Here is a 7,107-nt window from a genome sequence, read left to right as displayed (position 1 = left end):
ATCTGCATATGAAAGTTTAGTATACACACAATATAAATTGTTATCATCAAAACATTATCATGGAATGAATGATTTTCAACATTCTCCCCCTTTTTGATTGATAACAAAATAATTTATGGCATCATACTTAAAGGCTTACACACATGTAAGTACTTTACTCCCTGCATATATGCAAGTTTTTTTAAATAGCTTCAAACAAATCATCCAGGTTATGAACATAGTCCCATAACTCACCCATCCCATATTGAGCAAAGACTTGCCATAAAGACCACAGTTCCTATAATGTTTCATCACCATTATCTGTTTAAAGATATATAGCAGTTATATTACTAAGTAAACGAAAATAGTAGGGCAAACTTAACACTTAATAGCAAACTTTTCAATAATATCAAGCTTAACACACAGTCCATATTGTAGCAACTTGACATACAAGGCAAGCATAACCAACATTAGTTTTTAAAACATAAATAACAACCACCATAGTTTTAAACATAAGAACGATAATTGTTTTGAACCAAAAAACAGAAACAAATTCTAAGGTGCTAGGAGGAGGTTGTTGGCACTTGAAAATAGAATTAAGGCTGAGTCCAATCTTCAACTTTTTTGATTAGGTCCTTCTTGATTGCTGATCGATATATCTGTTCTGTGCATATATAGCTCTTTGACGCAGTTTCCAGTTTCTAGGATACGTGCACTCAAAAGTATTGTATTGCAGCGGTCTGAAAAAAATGGAAAGGTTACAGTAGGAAATGGTGGTGGTTGGCTTGAAAGAGGATCCAGCTTGAGTTGAGGTTTGTGGAATATCTTTCTTGTTGAATTCATGTTCATTTTGACCACGGTTTCATTTTGAGGATTGTGATCTGTGATTTCAAAATTTTGTCATTTCATCCTAGTTAGGAAGCATATTGAATAAAAAAATTAATTGAACGGACAACTGACAGGATTTTTCAGATTTTGAGATCAAACATGGAATTTATCAAAGAATCTTTTTTTAGTCAGGAATGCAGCGCATAAGGAAGAAATCCTCTAAAGGAATGGTCAGAAAATTTATACAAAAATAAACCTCAGCCCAATAACTTGTAATATTTCCCATAATAGCATATATAGCTTTTTGCTAATTCTAGGGAAATGAAATGAAAACTCCCAGTTTTTGGATAAACAAGTTATAGGCTAGAATAGAGCAATGAACGCTAGGAAATGGACGAAGTCTTTGTTTGAATTTTTCAACGGTTTTCCAATGTCCTGGAAGAAATATGTGATTGGATAGGCAAGTCTGAATCAATCATCCTGACAGAGCTAAGAGAAACTCCTGATAAGGAAATATTGAAATATTTTACCATTGTTTTAGTAGTTAATTCAATCTCCATATTCACCTTTAACAAGGGTTTTTAATGTTTTTCAGAACCACCAATTGTACCACACGTTCTATATTGGTATAGAGCAGTTGCACAAGAATGGGTATGATGGTTTCTTTTTTAAGCAGAAAATAACTCAAGCAAGGCCACATTTTCAAAATACGAGCTAAAAGTCCAGGATGAAATCATCGAACTTCACAAATCGTCCTGGTAAGAATTTCTTAAAGTTGAAAAGTGCTGTTAAATGCTTCTAATAATTCAGGACTGTCTTAATAAATAATTGCATCCATTACAGAAACTGTGAGTTTTGCTTGGGCTTTCTTAGATCTAGACATGATGAAACTGGTTAATAACAAGAGATATGAAAGATCAAAGTTTTAGAATTATACCCAAACAAGTAAGAAACCCATAGATTAGGCCGACTATGAGCGAATCAAAGCTTATGGGTATGTATATTTTTCCAATTTTTCTGAACAAATAACCTATATATACCCCTTGAAAAGACAAGTTTTTAAAGTTTGAAAACGTTTAAAAACGGCCAAAAACTGTCAGATATTCAAATTCTGAAAACTGAAAAACTGTCTCTTGTAGTCGACTACTGTAGTCATTAGTCGACTACACTGAGTTCAGACAGACTCTGTGTTTTCGGAAAATGTTCTCAGTAGTCGACTATAATGATAATTAGTCGACTACACTGAGTTCAGACAGAAACTTGAAAACTTATATTTTTCTTCAGTAGTCGACTACTGTAGTCATTAGTCGACTACACTGTAAAAAGACAGAAACTTATGTTTCTGTCAAACATCTCAGTAGTCGACTATAATCTCTATTAGTCGACTATACTGTAAAAAGACAGAAACTTGTATTTGAGTTATATACATGAGTAGTCGACTATTATCCTAATTAGTCGACTATTAAGATCAAAAATTCAGAAATAATGAGTTTTTATAATTAAGTTTTAACTATTATTCTAATGGTTAACATAGGGGATTTCTATAGTTAACCAACACACTAAGCCTGTGTTAGTGTGTTCTAAAATTGTGTGTGTGTGCGTGTGTGTGATCAAGGCTTGTACAAATATTCTAAGTAAAGAAAAATACAAATACATTATCTTTTGTTCTTCATTTTCTTTACTTCAAAATGCCTTGATATCCACTTGCACTTGTTCATATTCTGATATTAAAATCTGCATATGAAAGTTAGTATACACACAATATAAATTGTTATCATCAAAACATTATCATGGAGAAATGATATTCAACACCAAGATCCAATCTATATGAACCAATCCCTTCTACATCAAGATAGGTATTATTTCCCATATAGATCCTCTGTTCTCCTTTCTTAAGCTCGGTGAATTCTACGACTCCATTATTGTCCTTTGCAATATGCCTAGTCGCTCCGGAGTCGATCCACCAACTACTGATGTCCGTCATCACAGCATTACATTCCGTCACACCGACGAATTCTCTTTTGCTAGTACCTCCTTGTTCTGGATGCTTATAGCCTCCCTTATTCTCCTGTTTTTCACCTTGTGGGCAATTGGGTTTGAAATGCCCGAACTTTCCACAATTGTAGCAGGCTCCGCGGGGTACTTTCTTTTTCTTGAACTGCTGTGATTTTGGTTCTCGTGGTTGTGGTTTACTAGGACCAGGGTTTTTATAGCTTCCAGCATTATGCCTCTGGCGGACCTAATTCAGCTCTTGCTGCACCATATTCAGTTCTGGCTCCTTTCTACTGGCTATTAAGTCCTGTTCTATCGCTAGGTGCATAGGAAGATCAGTGACAGACTTAATGGCAGGATTCATTCTTAATATGGTGGCAGCCACAGCAAGTGAAGGGGGAAGACTATTTAGAATGGTTGCCACTTGCATTCTTTCCGGGATTTCGGTCCCAGCAGTGGATAAGTCCTTAGCCATGACAGTTATTTTATTTATATGCTCTACGACATTGTCTCCCTCTTGCATACGACAAGAATTATACTTATGCAAGAGTAGTTGGATGTTAACTTCAGAAGCAGTGTCGTATTTTTCTTTTATTGCATTCCACATGTCCATGGAAGTCTTATAAGTTTCAAAAACTTTGATTAAGTTATCTTCCATGAACATGAGCATAAGACTTTTCGCCTTTTTATCTTTCGACTTCCACTGTTCAAACCCTTTCTTTTCTTCAGGTGTAGATTTATCAGTAAGGGTTGGAGCAGTGGTTTTGATTATATCATCAATGTTGTCATGAATAAGAGCATATCCTATTTTTCTATGTCACATATCATAATTACTGCCATTAAATTTATTAATTTTACCTAGTTCTGATAGAACGAGTTTACTAGCTATTCGGTAAAGAACTAAAACTAAATTCAATTTTAAAATATATATAAGGTTGATATATTGACAAATATACTAAAATAAAATAATGTTAGATAAAAATAAACTAAAATTAAAATGAACCTGACTGTTCCGAGTTGATGAAAGAGGCTCCAATTTGAGCGAGATTGTCACTTAGCGGTGCTGATTGAACAAGTAACTCTCTGATCTGAGTTGGTGCAGCCTTTTTATGGAAAAAATCCAGTATATAGAACAAGTAACTCTCTGGTTGTTTGATGAGTGAACGTGGTCCTTGAGAGTGTGCTTGGTTTTGATTAAAAAAAAACAGAAGTGTTTGGCTTTGATTCAACAAATAAGTGAATGAGCTTTGTAACCGGGCCTTTATAATTTCAAGTTGGTTGTGGGCTGAATGAAGGCTGAGTTACTCTCTATTTGAAGAGGAAGGGCACTCGGGTGGTTTTACAGAGCAGCGACAAAAAAAAATTCTTCAGAAAAGGGGGAAAGAGAAATGAGCGACAAAACCACCAACGAAACAAACGACGAACGGCGCGGACGATTCACCGAACCTCCTTCACGTAATCTCCTGTGTTGATCAACGACGCGATCTCCTTCAGTAGCCGCCGAAGTCATAGATAACAGAGTCGTTGTTGGTCGAGCGATCGTAGCAATCGTCGTCGATCGATCGTCGTCGCGGCAGAATGGTCGAGGTGGCTGATTGACGCAGAGCTCTATAGGGCGGCGTTGAGATCGACGTGCTCTGATACCAGTGATCGAACTCAAGGAACAAGAAAGAACAGATTTTTGGTCATCTTAGACCAGGTCAAGCTAACAGGAAAAAACCACGGGATCAAAAACAATCCATTATCACCTCCAAATTATAATATTTTATACGGACAAAGACTGTCAAACCCTCTCTCACACTATACTCTTGAACCCAGTTACACCCTCTATTAAACCCTGCTTACAAGAATATTGTCTCTCTCCTTCTCTCTACCTCAAAACACTAGAATCGGAGGTCTTATTTAAAGACACTCTAACTTGTCCACGAAGTTAACGTAGCCTCTAAGAAAACTACTAGGAATAGGCCTAACCTACAAACCTGCATCCGACTTGGAGTTTGAATCGGTACCCAACAATTCAAAGAGGGCAGCTCGATGCAACTCAAGTAGATTACCTCGCAAAACATCCTATTGTGCTCTTCACGTATCCTACTGTACACCTATGTGCTACTCATAATGCTACTCATAGTCAGGATAATGATGGTTAAATTTTCTCCATTTTTTTGACTGCGAGGCAAGCAAGGAACGTAAAATATGGATTATACAGGAAGATCACTGTGTTCTCGATCCCTTTTATGGTCATTGATGGTTTAAGATGGAAGAAAGGGCTTCCACAAGTATAATTGGCAGAAGTATATCACTCCTGCAATGTTTATACGATAATTTGCAGAAGTAAAGAAATCAAAATGTTAGGATCTCCTGAATGAGGCCAAATGATCTAAGAGTACCCTTTTCACCTGCAAGCTCAAAATATAACTGGCTCAATTAGAAATAGTTTGACAAGGTTGGAGCGTATGGCTTAGTGTTGCTAAATAAGTTAGCAAATTAATATTCTAGTTGATTTGTTGCACACACATGGAGAACTCGAGTAATATTCTATTAGAGTATTTAATTAGTACACAACTACTAGTCAGAGAGGGTAGTCCTTAATAACTAAAACATGGTGATTTTTGTGTGATTAATAAGGCACAGGCTTAAATAACTTTTAAGAGTTTTCCTAGTACTTAATTACTAGATTGCATCGATTAAAAAAAAGAAGACCGCATCAGCACTTTTTATTGGTCTCAGTATATTACCAATCAGTCAACACCATCAATACTATCTTCACTGAGATAGTAATAAAGTAAAAACCTGGTTGCATATTTTTTCCACTTGGCAAATTCTAAATGCTCTAACAATTAATAACTAATAATCCTTTTTTCACTGTCTCATCTTAGTTCACTACTCTCCACATCTTCAGAATCCCTATTGTTTGACCTTTCAATTTCTTATAAATCATTCATTTTGTTCTCTCTTTCCGAAAAATCTTATTTTTCACCTTCCTCTTTACCTAAACGTCTCATATACGTACAGAAAATTAATTTAATCCATTGCATCGGACGGGTAATAACTAGTTGATTACCTATATTATTGTTGTTGCAGCGCATAGCTAAATAATCTATATATATATATATATATATATATATATATATAATATACTTATATATATTATACTATATATATATTATATATATAATGATATATATATATTATATATATACTATACACGTATATACATATATATATAAATAAAAATAAATATACATATAACCTACACTATCAGTATATATATAATCGTATATACCAATATATATATATATTACTATATATTATATATCTATAACTCATATAATATATATGTTGCTTAATTAACCTGCCCACTTTAAACGTGGCATTGTTAGTATATAAAGCATGTGCGATAATTTGTACAAGATGTAGTAATAATATGGAAGATTTCATAATACATGGCTGTTAGTGCTTAACAATACACTCATGTTTTTTTTTTTTTTTTTTTTTGCACCTTGCTCTGGTTAGAGTATGACACCTGCATATGCGTGATCAAGGACGTAGAGTGCAACAAAAAGTAGGTGTAACTGCTTTTGGTTGAGTTGCAGTTCAAGTCCTCCTAAGTTCCTATTATAAACCACGAGTCTGTCAAACCTGGTTGATCGCTGAACTTCGGCAATATGTGCTTCCAAATCGTTGCTAGGAAAAACAAAAGTAGGGCCAGCCGTCATAAACAATTAAAATTTGACTCGCTCAAAATTTTGGGTGAGGTCGATCCTCGGACAGAATAGCAACGCTTGATCATAGGAAATTAAAATTTTGAGTTAATATCATTAGCTTATCTCTAATACTTCACAGGACGGATCAGTCAATTAAGCCAAACAAACAAATATTCTTTCTTTCCCCTTTTTTTAGCAAGAAAACTCCGATTAAGTTTGCTATCCAAAGAACATGCATCCAATAGACATCAACCATTGATTTTATACATGAATCACAAAGCTCAATGATCGAAAGGTTGATAACACTTGAGTGGTTATTTATTCCTATATATGGGAAGTTTCCATTAGAATACTTTCTTCTTATGATATCCTCTTCATTTGACCTTGTTTAAAAAGAAATTCTAAATGTTGGGTGAAGTTGTCAATTTTATACGTAGGGAGATCTTATCACTTAAATCTTTAGGATATCCTTGTTATATTTTTTCCTAAAAGATATATTTGTCCCATTTTTTTATACCTCTACCCACAGTGGATTCTACTAGGCCTTAGAAATCAAGATATCATAACACAAACGGTTGTGGAGGCCACCTGAAGTCTGTTAAAA

This window comes from Asparagus officinalis, chromosome 4 (genome assembly GCF_001876935.1).
Source record: "Asparagus officinalis chromosome 4, Aspof.V1, whole genome shotgun sequence".
Taxonomy (NCBI): Eukaryota; Viridiplantae; Streptophyta; class Magnoliopsida; order Asparagales; family Asparagaceae; genus Asparagus; species Asparagus officinalis.
Note: the sequence above shows the minus strand (reverse complement) of the source record.